Raw genomic sequence first — 26509 nt, 5'->3', positions numbered from 1 at the left:
AACACAGGGAATGGTACCAAATATTGTGAATAATAAAATATACAAAGCAAAAATAAAAAGCATGAGTACAATAAGCAACAAATTCAGAATGTCATCTTTGAGAAAAGAAGATAATGCTATAAACAATCTACAGAAAAGGGGACAAAAAGGTGATATATATATATTTTTAATTGATATAGAAGAACAAACATTTAAAATCCACTGTAGAGAATGCCATGCCTGGCATTCTCAATCAAAACACACTACAAGACACGGTTCTCAGATAACTTTAAGACTATCAGTCTGTTTGTAATTCAGTTTTTTTTATATTGAATTTCTCTTTTCCAAAACAATCAGCAACCAGGTTCTGAAAGCCTTCTTTATGCCAGGATCCTCAGGCTACATGGAATGATGTGACACTGTTCTAAACCAAGATTTCACCTCACCCCTTCTCCTCCCACCGATCTCCTCTCCATTACACCTCCAAATTTATCTTGTGTACCAAGAGCAAGTCAATCAAAACAGGGCCTCTTGGTAAAGTCACTCATCAGATCCTGGAATTTAAATCTTTGATGGCTGCTATCACCTAGAAAATAAAAGGAAAACACTAACCTAGCATTTAAAGGCCTCAGAAGTCTGACTCAAAGTTGTATTTCTAATGGTACCTTCTACTGCTCCTCTGTGCAAAGGGCTCTCTGGTGAGTGCTCTATTGAAAGCCCTTTACAAGCTTTGCTCTTTCCCTACTCTTTCTCTTTGTTTAAGCTGTGTCTCGTGCCTGGAATGCCACCTCTCTGACACCATGTCTCTTCAGGGACCCAAATCTCAGCGGTCTTCGAAGGCTCTGCCACAAGCCTTACCTCCCCCATAAATCCCTCCCTAACCAGTTTACCTTAACTTGAACTCATTCATTCATTCAAATATCTCTTAGATGAAGGCATGTGGCAGGAGACATAGTTTAGAGGCACTCATAGAATGCCTATGCACACTACACATGTATGAAAAATTGCTTTAGTTTTTTTGTTCACAATTATGTCTACCTCAACCACACTATGAGTTTCTTAAACAGATAGAGTTCATTTCATTCCACAGAGTAACTAACAATGCTTTGTAGTGGTCACAGTTCAATAGATATTCTGCAGTTAAATGAATTTTAAAATAAGGTTACATCTTATTCTTGGAGCTTTGGATCATTACAGCATTACCCCGGGATGTTTGTATCCACACAAGAAGAACAATGGACTTGGAGTCAGAAGGTCTGTGTCTGAACTAGGCTCCACCACTTACTAACTCTGGCCATGTAATCCCCTCTCTCCAACCAGCACTACCTCACACAAGGGGTATAGTATCACATGCATTAGTATAAATGAAACAGAACAGCACCTGATACAAATTCTGTACTTTTAATAGGAAGTAACACCAGTTACTGGAGGAATAACCTATAAGTACAGTTCAGTACTTAATAAGGTTGAACAAGTATCTTTCTGGGTAAATATACTCAGTTTGTCATTTCATTCCTGTCATTCCCTCATTATTTTTATGAGGAAAAATATCACTAGAAAAAAAATGTGGAAAATAAGGACAAGTAAAGAAAGGAGGGAAACACTCACATTTCCACCATCTGAAGGTACTATTGAATGTTGTGATGTATTTACTTCCAGGAATTTTTTTAACAAAATGTATTTTTTAAGATCATTGGAGAAGAGTGAATCCCACCATTTCCACCTAACATCACAAAAGTATTTTTCCTTATTATTTCAGCCTTTGAACATATAATTTTTGGTAGCGCCATAATATTCCAAGTTAGATTCATATATTTTAACGCAAACGTGGGCAGGACTTCCTCACAACCACTGTAATCATGGTACAGACGCTCACCTTAACACATAAGCACATCTGCCATAAAAGAATGGTAATCGGGATCTACATTCATGGGTGTCCAGACTGTTTTCTATAGTGTAAACACTGGCATCATTCTAACAGTTAATACAGCCAAAACAACCACAGCAGTCAGCTAACAAATGCAAGAGAAAAATGTTAAAACTGTGGCTTCAACTTAAATGATAATTTTCACAAGGGTATTTCCAGTTTTCTAGTAGGAACAAAGACAAACCAATTAACAACATCAACCAATATACAAAATACACATATTAATATTGATTTAAATATAAGTCAACCTAAATTTGTCCACAAGAAAAAAAATTCATAGCTGTGCCTATATTAAAACTTTGTTTTTCAATCTAACAGCTTATGGATGACTTGGGTTATCAAAGAGGCTTTAAAAATACATATATTCACTGAAACCCCAACTACTAATTTTGCCAGGTTCAACATATACTACTCTGACTGACAAAGTACAACCACTGAAAATGTTTTATTTACGAAAACAATTGGGGAAGCAGCGTAAGCCACTGAACTGGGAAGGGGAGAACCTGACTTGTGTCTTAGCATATCCCATAAACACCTACACAACAGCCAGAAAGTCACTTACTAACTATAGGACTTAAAGGTGTGACCTGATTCCTAGGGCTTCTTCAAGCTCTAAAATAAAGATGTTAAGAAATAAAGATGATTATGGTACCATCAACTGACATGCAAATCACTACCATAGGACAGATGACTCTTACTGATGAAACCCACCTCCTAACACCTGAAATTGTGTTCAGTGCCATCCCCAGAGCACTTCTTTGCTATGTAAGTGGATTGTTTTCGTCAAAGGAAAAAAAGACTAAAATAAAAAATGCTCCTTTAGTCTTTCCTGCCTCCCTGCCCCCACTAACCCTTCTAACAACAATGAAAAGTTAAGAATTAAGCATTTGGAGTTGCTCTTATTGAAGAAACTGCATATACTTTTCTGGTGTACAAGGAAACATATTTTGAAATCTGCCTAATCAACACACATTAATACTATCTGTTCAAATAAATATGCCTGTACAGTTAAGGAAAAAAGGACATTATAAGAAATCATGTTGAATTTTGAACACATAACTAAGAGCAATTAAAGATAATGACAGACAACAAGGGTGATTTACCTACCCCATACTTATTTATTTAAAAGTGAGTACTGCTTTGTAGGATTTTTCAAAACAGATTAAATTAGCAACTAAAAATTTATGAATGTGGTTTAGAATGTTAATTTTGCTACTGTTTTGTTTGTAATAGGTAGTTAAAAGGAAAATAAATGTTGAAAATATATCTTGAAACATTGCTTTTTTTTTTTTTTTTACATTTTCTTAAAGCAAGGAGGAGCCTTCTGCCATCTTTCAAATAAACATTCATTTCTGGTCCTGATTATGAACAAGATGCACTGCAGTAAATGACAGACTTCACATGTTTTCTTTAGTTAACAGAAAATAATAAATCAAAGAAATAAGGGCAAAATAATCACCAGAGTATTGTCAAGGAGGCTGAGCTTATTAATATTCATATTTTTACATTTCAACTGACTAATGTACCTGTAATTGGTACCCTGTCTGTAAATTTAAACTGGTGTGCTTATGTGAGGACTGTGTAATAAGCAGGCATTATGTGCTTTCTTTTGTATTCTCTAATGGCAGACGAGAAAAGCTCCCTCCCCTTTTAAATCAAACGCTTTAATAAAGATTTTTAGGGGGACAAATACTCAAGTTAAATTACTAAAAGCTGCTCTGGCTGGACTTCACTATGCAGAAGCTACAGTGGTTAAATGCTTTCCAGAGCTTACACGTTAGTGCTTTCAACATCAAAAAGTAAAACCAGAATCATGTCAGTGCTCTGTACTGCCAACCTTAAGACAAAGGTGAGCAACAGCACAGTGTGGCCAGGTTCTTGCTGCTACTGAGATGGACAGCAAGGTCACAGCAAACTGGAATGACCAAATGATCATTTGCTTCTGATCCAATGTACCTCTACACTGGCTCGCAATTCATGTGTTTGCAAACACAACCTCTCCAGCTTAAGCTATCAGCTCTTCCGCTTGCTCCTGAATCACACTGTCTAAAGAAGGGGGTACCTAGCTGAAACCCCTTCATTCAACACAGAAAACACTTCCCACAGGAAAAATTTTACAGTAAATTTCATAAAGAGATTGGAAAACTGTAGGGATTCTGCACACAGGTATAATTACCAAGAGAAATATTTAAGAGAAATATTTAAAAGGGCCCATTTTGAGTCATCTGATTTCCAACTTAGGGAATTTTAATTATAAATACTTGAAAAGTAGAGTTTTGAAAGTACACACAGTTTTTGTATTTCAGAATGTGTCCAAACTTGGCAGAATCTGGGACCTCTGAAACTTCAAGCTTTTTCACATTTCTTCTCCCATCCTTAAATTGCCTGTAAACTTTCATCAGCAGTATTCTGCTACAGGTACAGACATGGCTAAAATGCATTGATTCATCCTAGATGGAGGGATGTTTACAGAAATTAAGCCAGATTCCATCAAAGCAAAGCACATGCTTCAACATGAAAACCCTACCCCCTCCTCCAAAACACCCTTAGTCGTGTCTGTCTTTTCTTCATGTCTCTTCAACTCCTCCATTAATTTTTCTCTGTCATTTTTTCTTTATACTATCATAGACTTTTCCTTTGATAACAGTAATTTTAAAAGGCTAAAGAAATTTTTTCTTCTGACCACAAATTTAACACAGCAGTCTCTTAACCAACTGCTCTAAAGCAGAGAATCCCTTTGCTCCACCTCCTAACATCTGTCACAAGAGTCAGATTACAAATCAACCCAAAAGGAGGGGATCAAGAGTATGTAAGTGAAGAGGGGACACAAGAAGGATAAAACCAGCAGTTAGGTCATCAGTAAAAACAGTAATATAGTTTTTATTTGATATAAACATACAAAGGGACATCATGTTAGAAGTAACATTAAACTAAATGTTTAATGTTTAAAAAAAAGAATTTTATAATTTCCTAAATAGAAATCCTCTCTGAAGATATAAAATAATAATCCTTTTATTGTTCAATCTATGATCTATTAAACACCTATAAATATTTTCAATGCACAAAACTATCCTTTCATCCTCAGTTTTTAAAGTCTGTTCTAATGCCATTAGAAATATTAACAGTGAATTATTCATAAACCACCGTATACAATGTATGCAGCTACTTACCCATTTTACTAGAAAAATAGCTGTATCTTTGATTATTTTTAGATTTTAAAAACTGAACCATGAACTGCTTTTACTAATTGTGCTTAGATCTTTTAGATTACAGTAGACAAAAAAGCTAATCGGTGCATACCTATTTATGTGCTGCCAAAATATACCTATGATTTTTTAAGTGATAAGATTAGCCTAAGGCAGTTGCAAACTTCTCAGCAATTCTGGAGTCTAAATGGTTTTAACTTACAATTCATGCCAAAGAAACTTATGTCAAGGAAATATTTAACTAAAGCAACAATAAAAATTTGTAAAATGCTGAATTTTTTATGTTAACTGTGCTCGACACTTCTCTAATATATAGAAGCACCCAAAAGGCAATTCAGACCCAACCTTACCCCATTAAACACTGACACTTCCAAAGTGCACAGACTGTAACCTGATTCTAATTGCTGTGCAGGGCTGAGTTGACTATATGCTAAGTCTTGCCATCTGTGGGTGCTTTACACAACTCTAGTTTGGGGGTTTTTGTGAAGCAGGGTCAAGAGTTTATAGTATATTTTTTTTACTCATTACCAATCACAAAATTCTTCTACTTTATGTCATCTCTGAACAATTCCCTGGACAATTCTGGTACCACCCAATCATAAATTCATACAACACAAGCTCTAACCCCAAATTCACTTCACATTCATATTACAGATAGTCTTTAATGATTAACCAAACAATATATTTCCACATTTAGTGAAATGATTGAACTTCCCCCCAAATAATTTTCCCAAAGACTCCTGCTTTTTAGAACACAGCAATTATTCTAACTTGAAGGCTTCTTTATGAAACCACTACTGGCTTGTAACCCAAAAATCCACATAGGATGTTAATTTAAAGTATTCATACTCAGGAACCTTGATTTCACTGTTACTAAGTGAACTCTACTATCATTCAAAAAGCTTGCAAACCCCACACATTTCACCTCTAACGTACACAACAGAAACACTGGTGTGCCATTTCCCACAATTGGGATTGAGGACTGAAGAAGTGTCAGTTTTCCAACAGATTTACACTACAATTAAAATGTCTGCATATAAAAAGCCCATACACAAATAAAAAAGGCATTTCACGCAGCCAGCAGGTTGATCTATACTTCTGATTATTTTAAATTAGCAATCAATCAAAATTCAAAAAAAGTATAAAATGCCATTTTCTAAAACTGTTTTAGAGTTATCAAACTTTACTTGCCAAATTCTATCCTTAATTATTCACAAATGTCCAGTCAACTGAAATCATCACCATAAATTTAGTAATGGGAGAGCAACTAATGGTGGAATACAGCCCTTAAAAAGAAATAAATACATATTAATATATAGTTCTAGCTCAGCTTATAAAAGAATTGAACACCTAAAGATGCTATAGGAATCATGTAGATTTGAATTTCTTTTTCAATATATAGGAAAATTTAAGAACACTTCTAAGTCCCTCTTCTAAACCGAATAATCTGGCTCTACAAATAATCAATTCCTACTTGATTTATTTTATATGTAGGAATCTGATATACTAAAACTAGTTAATTAAAAAAAAACAGCCAACTGAAGAGGAACAAGTTCAGTGGAGAAAATATGTAATGTTTCTGGTTAGCAAGGAATTTCACATAGACAACAATAAAATTTCCTTTCCTGATTAATTAGAACATTAAAACAAAAAACTAGACTCTGATTCTGAGAACTAGGATGGGACAGAGGTGACAACAAGTAGAACACATGTACTTCAGTGAAAAGAAAATTGCAGTAATAGTGTTACAGAGATATATAGCTAGATGGTGGTTCCAATGCTTAAATAAAAATGCTTTTGGAAAGGATAAAGGCTGTGTAACTGGTGGTATGACAAATATTCTGGCCAAAAAATAAGCTCACTCTGCTCAAAATAACACTAAACTTTGCAAAGAGCTTCTTTTCAACTTAGATATAAGGTAAAGTATTGACTGAAAAGACTTTTGAAAAGATCTACAGTTGCTCCTCTTGCTATTACTGATACCCTAATTATTAGAGAAATATTTCAATGTTTGCCATTAACTTATTAAATAGGAGAATTTTACAAAACACTCAGAGTGTATCAGTTTCTTCCTAAGGTAAAAAGGGGTACATCACTAATGCTAATGTGAGATAGACATACTAAATTAAATGAAAAGAAAGAGAAATTAAGAAAGAAATTTGGGACAGGACTCATAACAGCGCCACAATTAAAAAGATAAGGAAAAGAAATCCTCAGGCAAGACAAATAATTCCTCTAGCCTCTGAGATGATGGACTTGTTCTTGGGGAGAGAAAAGATTAACACGAAAGGATAGCAAGTTGAGGGAACTGAAGAAGCAAATTAAAAAATAACTGCAGCAAAGATTTCTGAATGCCAAATTTTACATGTGAGTACACCCACTAGTCTTAAAACAATCCACTGAAATTCTGGTAAGAGACCTTTAAGAAACAGGTGTCACCTACATATACATGGCATTTTAAAATTTCTGATAACTTTTCATTTTTTATTAGCCAATAACATTTTACCTTATCTTCCACTGCCTCATTTTACACGATGCAATTTTAGAATCAGTAACAAAAAATGATAAAATATAAACATGCTAAAGCCAAAACACCTTGTCTTAAAAACAATTTCTAAGATTCTTTCTGTGAAGAATTTAGAGTTTCTCCACTTTGTTTTACCCTTTACTCCTCAATCCCACCTATGGGCTCACTCTGTAATGTCTCATTTCCTTGGTTTCCTTATGAAAAGACAGAAGTTTGGTTTTGTTTTTATATACAAATATCATATCATTGTGTTGTACATGTGAAACTAGTATGTCAGTCACACCTCAATTTTTTAAAAAAATGAGACAAAGGGCCAAAATGTTTTGTAAAATATTTCTGCATTAAAGTAAGAATGATAGAAGTCACCTAAGAGTTGGGTGATGCTCAACTGTCCAATTTCCTTCTGCTCCCTACAGATTTATCTGTTATTTTACCTCCCTAGTTATAACATGTTTTCTATTACGCCAAATTTTTGCTCTACACAATTACTCTTACTGTTGTAACTATTATTATTATTATTCCTTGCTTTTCCATTGCTCCAAGAAATCACCTTGTCTTTCCTCTTCTAAAACTCAGAGGAAGGGAGAACTCTGGTTCTACTTTGAATATATGCAATACACTAAATTTTTCACTTAAATTAAACTGATCCTGAAAGTTTTTTAAAAGACAAAATTACACCTATATTTTGAAATGAAATATTTGAAAAATACATTGTTTCTTGCCTTCTTAAAGAGTGTTTTTTGATAACATTAATAGTAGTATCAGAGTTTAGAGAGTTGAGTAAAAATATTCTACTCCTATACCAAATGTTCCAAAAACACTATTTTACCTCACATCTATAGTTATTAATGGTTTTCAATGTGAACTTGTGAATTATCAGGACTTTTGCTGCCATTTTTTTAATGAATACATGACAACTTATTTATCCATTCTCCTGTTGTTAGACATACAAGTTTTTCCCAATTTTTTGCTATTTCTTCACTGTCATTTCTTGATGTATTCTATATGCATGATTCTACCAGTTGGTCTTCTGTTTTCTAGAATTCACTCCCATATTCATATTTTCAATAATAAATCCATTGAGATACTCACCCACCATACATTTCACCCATTTGAAGCATACTGTTAAAGGGCTTTCAGTATATTCCCCAAATGACACACAAGCAACACCACGGTTCACTGGGAAACACTTTCATCAGTCTTTGAAAAAGAAATATCTATTAGGGGTCTCGCCTTTTTTCCCCACTCCCAGCCTGGTCCTTGGCAGCCACTAATCTCCTTTCTATCTCTATAGATTTGCCTATTCTGTACATTTCATACAAATGAAATCAGACAACATGTGACCTATTATTACTGGCTTCCTTCACTAAACATAGCATTTTTCAAGGCTAATCATTTTGTAGTGTGGATCAGCACTTCAATTCCTTTTATTGCCAAATAATGTTCTATATGATGTATATACAACATTTTATCTATTCATCAGCTGATGAACATTTGGCTTGGTTTTACTTTTTGGCTATTGTGAATAATCCTGCTACGAAAATTCCCATACTCGTATTTTTGTCAATATAGAAAACCTATGAGTTGTTTTTGCTAATGGGCTGATGTGGATCATAGAGAGCGTTGATAGCCAAAGGAGACAAACTGAAGGTTTTTTTTTTTTTTTTGGATTTATAATGAACAGTGTCTCTTATTTTATTTTATTTTATTTATTTTTTATTTTGGTATCATTAATCTACAATTACATGAGGAACATTATGCTTACTAGACTTCCCCCTTCACCAAGTCCACCCCACAAACCCCATTAGTCACTGTCCATCAGCATAGTAAGATGCTGTAAAATCACTACTTGTCTTCTCTGTGTTGTACAGCCTTCCCCATGACCCCCCCCACATTATACATGCTAATCATAAGGCCCCCTTCCTACTCCCACGCCATCCTCCCCAGTCCCTTTCACTTTCGTTAACTGTTAGTCCATTCCTGGGTTCTGTGATTCTGCTGCTGTTTTGTTCCTTCAGTTTTTCTTTGTACTTACACTCCACATATGAGTGAAATCATTTCATATTTGTTTTTCTCCACCTGGCTTATTTCACTGAGCATAATACCCTCTAGCTCCATCCATGTTGTTGCAAATGGTAGGATTTGTTTTCTTCTTATGGCCAAATAATATTCCATTGTGTATATGTACCACATCTTCTTAATCCATTCATCTACTGATGGACACTTAGGTTGCTTCCATTTCTTGGCTATTGTAAATAGTGTTGCGATAAACATAGGGGAGCATGTGTCTTTTTCACACTGGGCTGCTGCATTCTTAGGGTAAATTCCTAGAAATAGGATTCCTGGGTCAAATGGTATTTCTACTTTGAGCTTGTTGAGGAACCTCCATACTGCTTTCCACAATGGTTGAACTAATTTATATTCCCACCAGCAGTGTAGGAGGGTTCCCCTTTCTCCACAACCTCGCCAACATTTGTTGTTGTTTGTCTTTTGGATGGTAGCCATCCTTACTGGTGTGAGATGATATCTCATTGTGGTTTTAATTTGCATTTCTCTGATGACAAGCGATGTGGAGCATCTTTTCATGTGTCTGTTGGCCATCTGGATTTCTTCTTTAGAGAACTGCCTATTCAGCTCCTCTGCCCATTTTTTAATTGGATTATTTGCTTTTTGTTTGTTGAGGTGTGTGAGCTCTTTATATATTTTGGATGTCAACCCTTTATCAGATCTGTCATTTACAAATATATTCTCCCATACCGTATGATACCTTTTTGTTCTACTGATGGTGTCCTTTGCTGTATAGAAGCTTTTCAGCTTGATATAGTCCCACTTGTTCATTTTTGCGTTTGTTTCCCTTGCCCGGGGAGATATGTTCAAGAAGAGGTCACTCATGTTCATGTCTAAGAGATTTCTGCCTATGTTTTTTTCTAAGAGTTTTATGGTTTCATGACTTACATGCAAGTCTTTGATCCATTTCGAATTTACTTTTGTGTATGGGGTTAGACAGTGATCCAGTTTCATTCTCCTACATGTAGCTGTCCAGTTTTGCCAGCACCATCTTTTGAAGAGACTGTTATTTCCCCATTGTATGTCCATGGCCCCTTTATTGAGTATTAGTTGACCATATATGTTTGCGTTAATGTTTGGAGTCTCTATTCTGTTCCATTGGTCTGTGGCTCTGTTCTTGTGCTAGTACCAAACTGTCTTGATTACTGTGGCTTTGTAGTAGAGCTTGAAGTTGGGGAGTGAGATCGCCCCCACTTTATTCTTCCTTCTCAGAATTGCTTTAGCTATTTGGGGTCTTTGGTGTTTCCATATGAATTTTTGAACTATCTGTTCCAGTTCATTGAAGAATGCTGTTGGTAGTTTGATAGGGATTGCATCAAATCTGTATATTGCTTTGGGCAGGATGGCCATTTTGATGATATTAATTCTTCCTAGCCAGGAGCATGGGATGAGTTTCCATTTGTTAGTTACCTCTTTAATTTCTCTTAAGAGTGTCTTATAGTTTTCAGGGTATAGGTTTTTCACTTCCTTGGTTAGGTTTATTCCTAGGTATTTTATTCTTTTTGATGCAATTGTGAATGAAATTGTTTTCCTGATTTCTCTTTCTACTGGTTCATAGTTGGTGTATAAGAAAGCCTTAGATTTCTGTGTATTGATTTTGTATCCTGAAACTTTGCTGTATTCCGATATCAGTTCTAGCAGTTTTGGCAGGGGGTCTTTAGGTTTTTTTATGTACAATATCATGTCATCTGCAAATAGTGACAGTTTGACTTCTTCTTTACCGATCTGGATTACTTGCATTTCTGTGTTTTGTCTAATTGCCATGGCTAGGATCTCCAGTACTATGTTGAATAACAGTGGGGACAGTGGGCAGCCCTGTCTTGTTCCCGATCTTAGAGGAAAACCTTTCAACTTCTCGCTGTTCAGTATGATGTTGACTGTGGGTTTTTCATATATGGCCATTATTATGTTGAGGTACTTGCCCTCTATACCCATTTTGTTGAGAGTTTTTATCATGAATGGATGTTGAACTTTGTCGAATGCTTCTTCAGTGTCTATGGAGATGATCATGTGATTTTTGCCCTTCTTTTTGTTGATGTGGTGGATGATGTTTATGGATTTTTGAATGTTGTACCATCCTTGCATCCCTGAGATGAATCCCACTTGGTTATGGTGTATGATCCATTTGATTTGCTAATATTTTGTTGAGTATTTTTGCATGTACGTTCATCAGGGATATTGGTCTTTAATTTTCTTTTTTGGTGGGGTCTTTGCCTGGTTTTGGTATTAGGGTGATGCTGGCTTCATAGAATGAGTTTGGGAGTATTCCCTCTTCTTCTATTTTTTGGAAAATTTTAAGTAGAATGGGTATTATGTTTTCTCTGTATGTCTGATAAAATTCCGAGGTAAATCCATCTGGTGCGGGAGTTTTGCTCTTGGGTAGTTTTTGATTAGTGCTTCAATTCCGTTGCTGGTAATTGGTCTGTTTCGATTTTCTGTTTCTTCCTTGGTCAGTCTTGGAAGGTTGTATTTTTCTAGGAAGTTGTCCATTTCTTCTAGGTTTTCCAGCTTGTTAGCATGTAGGTTTTTGTAGTATTCTCTAATAATTCTTTGTATTTCTGTGGGGTCCATAGGGAATTTTCCTTTCTCATTTCTGATTCTATTGATGTGTATAGATTCTCTTTTTCTCTTAATAAGTCTGGCTAGGGGCTTATCTATTTTGTTCATTTTCTCAAAGAATTAGCTCTTGGTTTCATTGATTTTTTTCTATTGTTTTATTCTTCTCAATTTTATTTATTTTTTCTCTGATCTTTATTATGTCCCACCTTCTGCTGACTTTAGGCCTCATTTGTTCTTCTTTTTCCAATTTCGATAATTGTGACATTAGACTATTCATTTGGGATTATTCTTCCTTCTTTAAATATGCCTGGATTGCTATATACTTTCCTCTTAAAACTGCTTTCGCTGCATCCAACATAAGTTGGGGTTTGTGTTGTTGTCATTTGTTTCCATATATTGCTTTATCTCTATTTTGATTTGGTCGTTGATCCAATGATTATTTAGGAGCATTTGTTAAGCCTCCATGTTTGTGAGCCTTTTTGCTTTCTTTGTACAATTTATTTCTAGTTTTATACCTTTGTGTTCTGAAAAGCTGGTTGGTAGGATTTCAATCTTTTGGAATTTACTGAGGCTCTTTTTGTGGCCCAGTATGTGGTTTATTCTGGAGAATGTTCCATGTGCACTTGAGGAGAATGTGTATCCTGTTGCTTTTGGATGTAGAGTTCTATAGATGTCTATTAGGTCCGTCTGTTCTAGTGTGTTGTTCAGTGCCTCTGTGTCCTTAACTTATTTTCTGTCTGGTGGATGTGTCCTTTGGAGTGAGTGGTGTGTTGAAGTCTCATAAAATGAATGCATTGCATTCTATTTCCTCCTTTAATTCTGTGAGTATTTGTTTCACATATGCTGGTCCTCCTGTATTGGGTGCATATATATTTATAATGATTATATCCTCTTGTTGGACTAACCACTTTATGATTATGTAATGTCCTTCTTTATCTCTTGTTACTTTCTTTGTTTTGAAGTCTATTTTGTCTGATACTAGTACTGCAACACCTGCTTTTTTCTCCCTGTTGTTTGCATGAAATATCTTTTTCCATCCCTTGGCTTTTAGTCTGTGCATGTCTTTGGGTTTGAGGTGCGTCTCTTGTAAGCAGCATAGATAGGTCTTGCTTTTTTATCCATTCCATTACCCTGTGTCTTTTGATTGGTGCATTCAGTCCATTTACATTTAGGGTGATTACTGAAAGATATGTACTTATTACCATTGCAGTCTTTAGGTTCGTGGTTACCAAAGGTTCAAGGTTAGCTTCTTTAGTATCTTACTGTCTAACTTAATTCACTTATTGAGCTATTATAAACAGAGTCTGATGATTATTTATCTCCCTTCTTATTCCTCCTCCTCCATTCTTTATAAGTTAGGTGTTTTATTTTGCGCTCTTTTATGTTTCCTTTGACTGCTTTTGTGGGTAGTTGATTTATTTTTTGCCTTTAGTTGTATTTGATTGTTCTGCTTTCTTTGCTGTGATTTTTTTCTGGTGACATTTGGCCTTGAGAGTGCTTCCATCGAGAGCAGTCCCTCTAAAATACCCTTTAGAGGTGGTTTGTGGGAGGCAAATTCCCTCAACTTTTGCTTGTCTGGGAATTTTTTAATCCCTCCTTCATATTTAAATGATAATCATGCTGGATACTGTATTCTTGGTTCAAGGCTCTTCTGTTTCACCGCATTATATATATCATGCTGTTCTCTTCTGGCCTGTAAGGTTTCTGTCGAAAAGTCTGATGATTGCCTGATGGGTCTTCCTTTGTAGGTGACCCTTTTTCTCTCTCTGGCTGCCTTTAATACTCTGCCCTTGTCCTTGATCTTTGTCATTTTAATTATTATGTGTCTTGGTGTTGTCCTCCTTGGGTCCCTTGTGTTGGGAGTTCTGTGTGCTTCTGTGGTTTGAGCAACTATTTCTTCCCCCAGTATGGGGAAGTTTTCAGCAATTATTTCTTCAAATACACTGTCTATCCCTTTTACTCTCTCTTCTTCTTCTGGTACCCCTATAATGCGACTATTGTTCTGTTTGGATTGGTCATACTGTTCTCTTAATATTGTTTCATTCCTGGAGATCCTTTTCTCTCTCTCTGTGTCAGCTTCTCTGTGTTCCTGTTCTCTGATTTCTACTCCATTAACGGCCTCTTGCACCTCATCCATTCTCCTTTTAAGTCCTTCCAGAGACTGTTTTATTTCTGTATTTTCCCTCCTTACCTCTTGCATATTTCTCTGCAAGTCCATCAGCATGGTTATGACCTTTATTTTCAATTCTTTTTCAGGATGATTGGTTAAGTCTATCTCCCCAGGTTCCCTCTCAGGGGAGGATGCCTGTTCGATTCTGGTCTGGATCAAATTCTTCTGCCTTTTCATGGAGATAGAGGTATTCGTGGGCAGTTGGCGCATGTATCAGCTTGGAGAACAAAGTCCCTTCCTGCTTGCTCCTCACCTTCCTCTCCTGGGATAACGGTGACCCCTAGTGGCTTGTGCTCGGCAGCTGCACGCAGACGGTGTCTCTGATTCTTGCCCGGGCCGCTGTGGAGGAAGCTCTGCATGGCTTCTGTGGGCATGGCTGGTCTCAGGCTGCTGTTCTTCTATGGTGGGGGAATGGGTGGGAGGCTGTTTATCACCGTGAGGGGCCTCAGAGCTGCGCTACCGCCCAGGGGATTAGGGCACCCGGAGCTCCCTGGGATTCCCAGCAGTGAGGCTCCTGTCCCTTTAAGACTTTCAAAAAGTGCTCGCTTTTCTTTTGTCCCAGGGGCGTCAGCTGCGGGGACCTGCTTGCAGGTTTTACTGTCCCATTTCCCTAGTATCCAGCACACCACAGACTGTGTGTCAACGCTTCCAGTGCAGATGACTAGGGCTGGGTATTTAGCAGCCCTGGGCTCCCTCTCCCTCCCCGCTCTGACTCCTCTCCTCCCGCCGGGGAGCTGGGGTAGGGGTGGCGCTCGGTTCCCGCCGGGCCGCAGCTTGTACCTTACCCCCTTCGTGAGGCGCTGGGTTCTCACAGATGTAGATGTAGCCTGGCTGTTGTCCTGAATGTTCTGGTTTCTCTTTTAAGAATAGTTGTATTTGTTGTATTTTCAAAAATATATATGGTTTTGGGAAGAGATTTTCGCTGCCTTACACCGCCATCTTGGCTCCGCCCTCAAAGTCAAGTTTTTGATAGGACCTGGAATGGTACCTTACTCCCTGAGCATTCAGTTAGAACCTGCCTACTGACCTACTTTAGCTTTGCTCAAATCTCCTCAATCCCCATCACCTCTGCAGTATGCCTTGTTAGCATCTCACTGGATCAGTTACGAACCTAAATGGGTGTGGGTCTGTGCCTCCAGTGTTGGTCTTCTCTAGGCCATTTGCCCCAGGGGAGGGTATTCATTGTTTCATCATTTCATTCCTGCCCCAAATCCTTCAATGGATCCCATGGCATTCAAGGTTAAAGTAAAAATGCCAGACTTTTGGATGATCTAACGCCACTAACCTTAGCCCTGATCTTTGACTACTTCTGTTGCACATATAAGGAACTACTTCAGTTAATTTACTCTCTCTCTCACACCACTGGACCTTTGTATATTCTGCCTTCATTGCCTGGGACTGTCTCCTCCCCCACTGTGGGAGCTTCCCTTAGCCACAAAAATGATTCCACTTTACCTTTCTACATGTCATCTCCATAATAATACCAGCTTCTTAGAAGCAAAATCTGTCTTTCTCATTGCTAGTTGACCTAGTACAATGAATGGCACAGACAGTATTCTCAACAAGTGACATCATTTGAAGCTTTGATGGGAGAATACCACTAATTAGCATAAGTGAAAAATTCCTGTGAGTAGGGAGGACTTATCTAGGCTCTGGAGTTGAAAAAAAAACTGGTGAAAAACACAAAACACCAACCTGAATCTTGGCTACCTCTCTCTCTGAGAGGCAAACAGCCCTCCACCGTCAAGTTGTATGGTTCTCAATGGCACTGACACTCATCTTACCACGTACACCCTTGTGTGATCAGGGACTTAATTCCCTTAATTAAGGGCCAAAATGCTAGCTCTACCCCATCACAATCGCTTAGAAATGAGTGAGCAGTATAGCCTGGGCCAGTGAGAGCCATTCCTGTTATCTTTTTTGCAGCTAATAGGGAAAAAAAGGGTCTCATTAAAGAGAAACACTGGCTATTAAAGAATTATAAGCCAGAGCTTCTGATGACCTTCTTTAATATCGATTTGAAAAAAAGAAACCAACACAGAGGAAAGAAGAGATAAAAGAGACAGTTCTGATGACACCCTTGAAGTGCTCCTGTCCAGGTGTGCCCAGAGCCTGCTGTAAAGTTGGACTTCCCATGTATATGAGGAAATAAATTCCATTTTGCTCATACTGTCTTGAGTTGGGTTTCTTTTTGTCAGCCAAAGGAGTCCAGGCCTACACATCAGGAACCACCTACCTGTGTTAGCCTTTAAACAGGCATCAAAAAAAAATAAGACTATACCCATCTTTCAAGTATTGGCCATTTTGCACCAATATTTATATAGTTTAGAGCTCAAAGAATATGCCCTATTTTTAGTGGAAGGCAAAACTTCTAGTACCAGAGCTGGACTCCTACTACTTCTTTTGGTGGGTGAAACAGTATAAATAAGTTGCTAATTAGAGCCAGGGGAGAATCCTAAGCCCCTGGAAACTGAGGTGTCTGAAGTTTTCAGGATGATAAAAGCCAGCACAAGATTAGACCATGTGAGAGAAGACCTTGAAACTGTGTGAATCATGTGACTTGTCCTAATTCTTAGACACTTTTTGAACCTATTCAAAGTTAAGTTGTCATTTAAACTAAATTAAAAAAAGGTAAATCAAAATTCACTTGTTTTCTAGGAAGTCACTTTGGTGAAACTGAAGGATCAGGTTTGGTTATATAGAATTCTTCGCAATTTCATGCAAGACGTAGGAATATTGAATTTTACACTCAGTCCACCAACTACTTCCTCATGGGTGAATTAAGAAGGATGGAGTCAGTTTTTTCTTTATAAAGTATTCGTGCAACGTTAGTAAGTTGGGCTTTCATCTAAGTTAGATTTTTTTTCTTGGAGATAGGAGATAGTTTCTTGGAAACTGAAATTAAGACATTTTTCCTCAGTGACTGACTGGTAAAGTGTGGTAGAAAGAACAATATGACCAAGAAAAATCAGAGAATTGGGTTTGATGTTAGCAACCAAATTATGCAGCCTACCAGGTTCCTGAGAATGGTTTTGCATAACACTGTTGGTGGCTTCCAAATACATATGGAATATCAAGAATAGGAGGTCAATGTGGGCTGTGTGGAGAACACCACGTCAGATACAGGTAACCACAGGGCTGGGTGGGGAGGGTGGGAGTGGCATGTCCATTAACCATCCTGGCTATGGAAGCATCTAAGGAAGATGTTGTGAACTAAGCATCATGAGCCAGCCATTAAAATTGAGGAAAAAAAATATTAGAAATCCCAGGTATGAAAGATGTTTCTGTTGCTACAGTAACTTAAATCCCTCTTCCACTCAGAGAACATAAGCAGCTGGTAATATAGGGAACATCATGCTTGTGGTCTCTAGCTGACAAGGGGAAAATGTAAGTTAACTGCAAGTGGCTAGACAGTAATTCCAGAAAAGCCTCTAGACTAGGAAACTCATCACCCCACTGAGTTTTCTTCGATAGAAACAGCAAAAGTAACAACAATGAACAGAACCAGAGGCCTCAGAGAAAAGGGAAATGTGGCCCTCTGTTCCCAGTGCCCCACCTCCATTCCACGCAGCAGCACATGGCCAAAACTCAGGACTAAAGGGCTTGAACAAAGGGAGCTAGACAGCCACTCATAGTATCAGCATGCCTGACAGCCACTCACACCATCTGTTTTGAATAAACATTATGCCTTAGAATTTCAGGTTTTCCTGTCTGCAAAATGGAGATTATACAAAAAGCCCCTATTAATTAGAATGCTCATGAGGTGAGTTTTGTAACCCTCCTACCACCACCAAAGTTGGCTCATTAGTTCTTATTCAAAGCCTACCTAAAAATGTCTTGACAATAATATCGATTTTAGTAGACAACACTAAAAAGATAGAATTTTATCATTCTCTATTATTTACGATCTTATAGTCCTTAGGACTATTTTTCTGAATATTTGATATAATACAAAACAATGAAACTTTGCAAGGTATGGGAGATAATACAGAATGTCTACTAACCCCCACAAATGAAGTGCATTATTTCCTAACTTCCTTTCAGGAGCTTCAATGTGAAGGAAAAACATTATTTAATTCATCATCTCACTATGGGATTATCATGCATATACCAACTATTACAAAAACACGTGCTCAAAAAAGGATGGGATGACTCTCCTCTGGATTCCATCTTTACTACTAATTAATTACAGGAAACTAGGCAGGTCACTGGACTTGTCTTTCCCCAATTACAAAACTTCCCCTCTCATAAATTTCACGATTCTTTCAATATCACTAATAACAGGGTCAGCTGGGTAGTATTGTATCTGGAATAATATTAAACCCAAGTGATGGGATCCACTTATGAAATGCAGAGACTATCCAGAGTTATACCAGTGTCTTGATTTTCTAAAACACTAATTAGTTCACGTGCACATGTGTGTATCTATGCACACCAACACGTTCACTTAAAAGTAAATTTTCGCTTTAACACACATTCAGAAGGCCCTCACTAGCAGGGCTGGGCCATGAGAATAAGACTGCAGAAAGGCAGAGCCATACTGCAGATGTCAGGTTCATGCTGACTGAACTCCTGATCTACTAGTTTTTTCTCTCGCAAACACGCCTGTGAAATGCCAACGCAGCTTCCATGGAACTGAGAAGAGGCTTCCTAGAGATGTTCTAGGCAAAAAACAGAAAACTAGTGGGCAACTGAAACTCTGCACAGCTATAAGAGAGTAGCTATTTTCAGGGACACACTTAAACCACGTCATCTTTTCCTCTACCCTCAAAGCGGGAGTGATATAACACCAACATGATGCATCTAAGATGGTCATTCATGGTTTCTTAGATTAATTGCAGACTCATGATGGATTTCTCTAGGTAATATTTCAGATTCTGACAAACTCAGTCCAGGAAAGAGAAACAGCTTGCCCAGCCTCACAGCCCTGAGTCTGGGGCCAGGCCAGACCCACCGGCTCCCATGCATGTCTGTTTCACTTTGCCTTTGCTGATACAAGACACAAAGATCTGAGATCCCAGGCCTACTTTGTTCTTTGCTACAGCAATTCCTACAACAATCAGTAAGACAGGTCTTAAAAGTCTTTCTGTTGTCTAGTTGGCAAACATTCTAAATTAAAGGCTATACTCTAAAAGGTATTTTCTGATAGTATGTCAAAACAATAATATCTGTTTTGTCTGGTGATACTCTGAATGATTTCTCTTTCCCTTTTTACCTAGCTTACTGTAACAAATTCAGAAGTAAGAATGTTCAAAAGTACCTCTCTTGAATAAATGAGCAAAAGTCCCTCCTTTTTAAAAAATGACCCTTTCACCTCCTTTCTAGATGCGATGATTGCCAATGCTGACAAGAGCTCCTGACCACACCAGGTACACTGGACATCTGATGAGAGAGCCTGCAGGATCCAAACGACCATTTGCTGTAGTCTGAAAGTAACATGCATCCTCACACCCCTTTTGTGCTCTCATCCTCATGATCTCTGGCCTGGGGTCCCAACTGAGAATTTGTGCAAAGCCCCAGTTGGGAGTAAATTTTAAGAAAAAAGTCCTCCTCTTTCTCTTTCTTATCTTTCTTCTCCTTAAAAGGACACTTGACAAGGTATACGCAAAAGGAGGTGAGGAAGTAATCACGTGGAAACATACAGTAAGAGATAATTTGGTAGAAATACTCAGTGATTTTTCAAGAAGGAAAAAATCCTACAAAACTGATTTTTCAGGTGCTGACCATCACTTTTTGAAGATCTTCAGCTCTCATGACATTCATTTCTTCTTAGGAAGTTGTTCAGGAAAGATGGGGAGGGACCTTACCTCTCTCCCTATCCCATCTCCATTTTGTCTATTACCAAACTGCCTGATCAGATAATTTGTGACTAATTCATGAGTATCATTTCTTAAGTGACTGAATGTATGTATATATGTAAGCAAAAGTGTGTTAAAGATGAGTTCAACTGATTATTAGCTTGTTATTCAGGAAAAAAGCGCACCTCTACCCTCTGGCAGTATGAGTTAAGACTTTTAAGGCACAAAATGGATGAGAAATACTGAGAGGAAAACAAGAGAGAGAGTAGAATATAAGGGCTGGGTAATGGGTAGAGTGCAGCTGGGAATTGCTGCTGAAGTTGCAGATCTGGAATCAGAAATATAATGCAACCTAGACTAGGAACAGGGATCAGATATGAGGAACAGAAGCAGAAAATGAGAAGATGGAGAAGAATGAGGAAGACAAAAGCTAATTTCTAAAAACAATTTTCTAAGTGCTGGGCATTGTTCTAAGTGCTTTATATGAATTATCTTAATACAACAAAAGATGTCTTGAAGGAAGAAGGGAAAGTAGGATTTGAACAGGAAGACTAGATTAGATTGAGAATTTGTATATCAAAAGTAAAAGTGCCTCCAGATGAGCTTTACTTCAGATGCTCAATAAAGGGGACCTTTTCTACGTTGCCTATCCGACTTACCTGTGACTGACTACGTGTGAAAAGGACATGTTCTTCTGATACCCTAACATTTGTAATAGTTTTCCTATCATCATGCTCAACCACTTTTTACACCTCTTCTACTAGAGGTGTTCTTCATTTAGAGAATACAGCAGATACAATTTATTAAACTCTAGTAGGTAAATTAACATCAACAAGAATTTACTTACTGCTTGTATCAATCCCAGTGATGAGTGTTCCTCCCTATCACTCAGCAAGGAAATTTACAATCTAGTTGTGCTAAGTTTGGAATGTAGTAGCCACCATTAAGAGTCCACATTCTCAAGATATTCTCAGTTATTTTTCTGTCTTTGGGGCACTTGTGTCTCATCAATAAAAGATAACCCTTATTTCTGTGTTTCATTTCTAGCTACTCCTATTGTAGACATCATGGCAAAATAAGCATAAGTCAAGAGTGTCAAGAAATGGACAGCAGCAGAACCAGTGTCTAGTACCCTTCCCACACTGTTTACCTACAATATATTATTTTACATTTATTGATACATTGTTTTTAACCCCATTTATGTAATTTGATGTTTGCCATTTCTCTTACCACATTATAAAACGTAGGTGGAAAAAAGGCAACATATATTGCTTTTCTATACCTTTAACACTTCTTCTTTACCATGTGCACAGTAACCTCTCCAAAAACAAATACTGACTAAGCTGAAAAAGACCACCAGTTGGCTGGGGAGTGAAAAACAAACCAGGGCTTTCACCTAACCAAGGATCTCCATTTGCATCACTAGAGGCCTATGTCATACCAGAAAGAGAACAGATTTGGGAAATACATAGTCCCAGGTTCAAATTCTAGAGCTGCCTTCCTCACTATAAGACTCATTGATCTCTATGATCTCTCAGTGTTTTCATCTGTAAAATGAGGATAAGTTCTCTCTCTCAAGGAGGCACACTCAGAATTTGATAAAATAAAGTATGTATTAAGGGCTAGCAGAATGTAGGCATGCAAACAAAGCCTCCTTGTTAAAACCCGTTTACATTCTGATTAATAAAAATATTATTTCCATATATTATTTTAAAAGGATGTAGTCAAGTTTTTAGAAGAGCTAAAACTTTTTTAAGAAATTTAACAACCATGGGTTACAATACAAATAAAGACTAAAAGTAATATATTTTTAGAGCTAGATTTAACCAGTGACGTAAGACATAGCATGAATTATTAAAACACTGAAAGCATATTTCACAGTACTAAATTATAATTTTATTATGTATGTGCTTAAAAACAGCTTTAAAAGAAAAAAGAAGGAAAATGGCAGATGTGAATAAAATTGAGGTGGTAATTAAAACTTTTTTTTATTCAAGGTGAAAAATATTAATTATATCACAAAAACTTATAAGCTTCTAAAAACACTGTGCAGACCCTATAGAGCAGCTATAATTTCCCCTATGTGAAAAAAAAAAAACTGGGGGAAATCTGAGAGGGAGGATGACCTCATTTTTTTTATACTTTATAAAATGTAAATGCCATGTCTGTTAATTTAGATCCTGATTACTTGAAATATCATATAGTTAACATGAAATAGAAACTGTACTTCAATATAAATTAAGTTTTAAAGTAACTGAAAGGACTCTAGTCACTCCTACAAATGTAATGTTTCCTAAATAAAAACTGAAACTTGCTTTTGAATTGAACATTTTCTTCTCTTTGTGTGAAAGGTATCAAGGTTTCTTCTTATGGAAATTCCAGGAAATGACATTTTAAGATTTTTACTTTTAATTGAGGAAAGCTTCTAGTTATTTTTAAAGAGAAGAACGTGAAGAGTGGATCAGCTCCCCATTTCCATCCTTCAAAACAAAATACCCCATTAATACATCATCTAAACGCAAATCCCATTGAATGAATTATCTGTGTAACCTCATTTGAAGCCAAGAAACAGCTCAATATCATTGCTGTGACCTGCATTTTCCCTTATTAATTAATGTCAGATCATGGTCTCTGACATACTACATAATTTAGCAACTTTGTGGCTTTCAATTTTGCTGGTAGCTACAATGTGGACTTTCAGTGGGAGGGAGAGGACAGCAAACACAATGCTAATAAGCCTTGTCACATCCTTACCCATACTTATTAGAAGGTTATCTTGAAACTCTGAAATTACCAAGTATTTTGGGGTGTGGTGGGGGTGGGGGTCTTTTTTTTTTTTTTAAGAGAACAAACTTTCACAGGCAAAGCATAACCAATGTATGCCGTATTGAGAATATTGTTTTTATGCTTATACTAAAACTCACCTGACTGCCCAAACTGAGCTAACCACGACAGAGGAGTGTGACTGAGAGTCTTCATTTCCTGTTCAAATGAGCCCAATGAAATCCACTTGCCACTTCCCTCCTCCATGGGACAAGATACCTGAGGACGGTCCTCCTCAGTGGAAGAATCTCATACATGCTCCCTCAAAAAAATGGAACTTAAGAACCAAAAGACTCATTTCCGTAAATGCCTGATTTACAGATGACCAAGACTTACCTCCCAACCAAAGAATATCTGCCAAGAATCTCTCCCCAACGAGCTTACTGCTTAGACTCCAGTTGAACATCCTTTTCTGTTGGCGTTCCTTGCCTATAAATATAGTCCCAACCCCTCAAAGGACTGGCCTGTAGCTTGCTACAGCATGCATTTCCCAAATTACAATTCCTCTGCTATTCCCAAATAAACTCAATTCCTGGTAACAACAACAAAAAAAAAAAAAGTAAAAACAACCTCCATTACCAATGACAGACTGGGTTTGAATCCCAGTTTTGCCATTAATTAAATTAGGTGCATATGACTAGGCAAGTCAGTTAAACCTTTCAGTGCCTTCATTTCCCCATCTCTAAAATGAGATCATAATAGCATCTAGTTAATAGGTTTTTTTTAAGGTTTAGGTGGATCACTATGAGAAACTTAGAACACTGCTTGGCACGTGAAGGTACAATACCCATCTTAGAAATCATATATGATCATCAGTTCCAAGAACTTTCTATTCCATTTGTACTATGACTGAAACAAGATCTGTGTTGATAATACTTGGTTTCATATTTGTGTCACTGTACTGAAAGCACATTGTTGACTGGCCTCTAACTATGAAATGTAATCAAATGCAAGTAAACTGTACATTTAATTAAATAGATAATTTAAACATATACTTCTTAATTTGTGTTCATGTCTTACTTTCTACCTGTTTGGGGTCCCATTGTGATAATTAATCTTTGATAATATAGTAATGTTATTTTAAAAAGAACAAATTTATGTTCAACAGCATACTGACACAAAAAAGTTACATGTACTTATATGGACATCTGTAATGTTAAAAATGTTCTGTGAATAAAACTACGATAAGAACAAAACATTAACCACCATGTTGCTCTATACAATGAAAAACACTTCTAATGAACTAGGATGCTTCTAACTCAATTTCTTTCACATCGTTGATTTACGACCTTTTAAGCACTTTCTTCTGACAAAGCTCATTTTGCAGTATCTGATGGGATCAGTTAATCAAAACTTCTGAGATGAGAATCATTTTTCTCACTTAACTAGTACAGAAGCCAGCACAAAATGTCTTTGCAAATGATACAAGATTGGATTAAAAGCAGATGAGGGTTGAAAGGCACAAAGTTCTGTTTCACTATATACATTATGGCCCAGGACATAAAATTTGAATGTTTTGAAAATAAAAAGTGGTTTAGCCCTGACTTCAAGTCAAAGAGAAACTAGACATACTCAGAACATACTTCACATTTTGACACTAAGAATTTATCCAGAGTTTAAATTGATGTAACACATGTAAAGGCCAAGAACCATGTCCTGTCAAAAATAATAGTAAGTGTTTGTTTTTCCTTCTCTCTCTCTCCCCCTCAAGGTAACCTATACTTAACTGTTTCAAAACTGAAAAGTTTAACTACCTCATGAAACCTCATTGTAGTATATTACATGAACAAATGATCAGGCATGTTATTTTCATAATCAGCGCTTGAGATTTAGTCAGCAAATAAGACCCTTAATCAACAGAGATCTCAGTAAAAGTAATGACTTAATTAAAAGGAACATTAAAATAGAAGCATCACAATAAGCCAAAGATACCAAATACACTGCAATAAACAAGTAATAAATAAATGCCTCTTGCTTTCTATCCCTAGGATGAGAAAGAGTCAAGAAGTAAGCACGTGAATGGCTCCTGGCATGGGAGTCCTAGACCCCACAGGGACTCAAGGACAGCCACCACAGCAGAATGTCTGCGGGGACTGTGGCAGCCCTATAGGCAGCAATTTGACTCTGGAGTTGAACAGCCTTGGTGGTGAACCACTTTGGTGATGAAACCTCTGTCGTGTGAAAGGGGAAAGATTTTTTCTTTTAAAAGTAAGAAGGAAAAAAATAAGATGGGAAAGAGGTAAATATAGTAAGCAAACATTATGGCTTACAGCAATATGCATTAGCATTTAGGATATGTTAAAATAAAAATAAATTTAAATGTTAACAGCAGTATTTTACAAAAGGCTATCATTTTGTATTTTCAAAAATACTTTAAAGAAATAAAGTTTGAACCTGACCTTGACATATAACTATGTCAGTGTACAGGTTCAACAATAAAGATTTTTATGAAACTTTGTGGATATCTTAAAGCAGAAGTAAATTAAACACCAAATTTCTACATTAGAGAAAAACTTAAATGTTTCAAAGCACCTAGAGTCAAGGAAAAGCTAAAATCTAGATTCCACTAGGTTAATAAAACAAAACCTACTATTGTATATAAATCAGACTCAGGAGACAAACCTAAATTGTTGAACAGATGTTCAATTTAAGTCAAACAAATTTTACATTTCTATTCTCTTCAAATGTAATGGCATGAGTAACAGAATATAGTTTTCAAACTATATAGATCAAAAACTACCTTCTGTTTGCACACTCTATCTCTGATAACCTAGGAGACAGAAATTTATTTTCTGGACTGTAATAAAACTGCCATATAAAAGGAAGATTTAGAAATCCATATCAAATAACTTTTTTACTAATAAGGAATTGAAAGGAAACGAGAGATTAGTGGTTTCTTTTTGCCCCCTACTCTCTCTATTCTAATTTAAAACATCAAGTCAATAATTACGACACAGTTGTTTTTTAAAAAATATTCTTTTATAGTTTTGTTAAAGACTTATGTCTCAGTGCTCATATAAGGTATTGGTAGGTCATTTACAAGCTGCCCTGCTCATCTTTGCACTGAAGTTTATCCTGCCTTTAACATGTCTGCTTTTTCAGTTCTTTTTATGTCTCAAGGAGGTACAATAAAACTGTGTTCCAATTGTGTGATACTGGTAGGTAACAAATTTCCAGTCTTTCAAGTTAAGACCATAAAATTTTAAGTATGATTTCTGCTTGTGAAATTTATGTAACTGGCACCAACCAGCCAAAACTGTTGGTTTAAAGAAAGCAAAGTCCTCAAATTAATCAGTTCTAAATCAATTCAGTACTTTTGAATACTTCAAAAAGTAGTGAAGGTGAACAATTCTATAGACTATGGCACCACAAAAATCAACCTTGGAGACATGTTCTTAAGAGATTCTCCAAAACTGGACTATATACTTTCATAGTATACAGTTAAATTTCCAG

At 36.8% G+C, this 26509-nt stretch overlaps 1 protein-coding gene across 13 annotated transcripts in view; it reads right to left on the bottom strand.

The window, feature by feature from the left end:
• The window catches only part of NCOA2 (nuclear receptor coactivator 2), a 298607-nt gene that overhangs the window by 159234 nt on the left and 112864 nt on the right, over positions 1 to 26509 (bottom strand). The window contains exon 1 of one of the 13 annotated variants that reach the window (XM_036886215.2): positions 4197 to 4946. The exons of the other annotated variants lie outside the window; for them this stretch is intronic. The gene's annotated coding sequence lies outside the window, so the exon portion shown is untranslated. Of the gene's footprint in view, positions 1 to 4196; positions 4947 to 26509 lie in introns of those variants that run through there. 13 annotated transcript variants of the gene reach the window in all.

The sequence above is a fragment of the Manis pentadactyla genome, chromosome 3 (assembly GCF_030020395.1).
Source record: "Manis pentadactyla isolate mManPen7 chromosome 3, mManPen7.hap1, whole genome shotgun sequence".
NCBI lineage: Eukaryota > Metazoa > Chordata > Mammalia > Pholidota > Manidae > Manis > Manis pentadactyla.
Note: the sequence above shows the minus strand (reverse complement) of the source record. Positions and strands in the feature narration are given on the sequence as shown.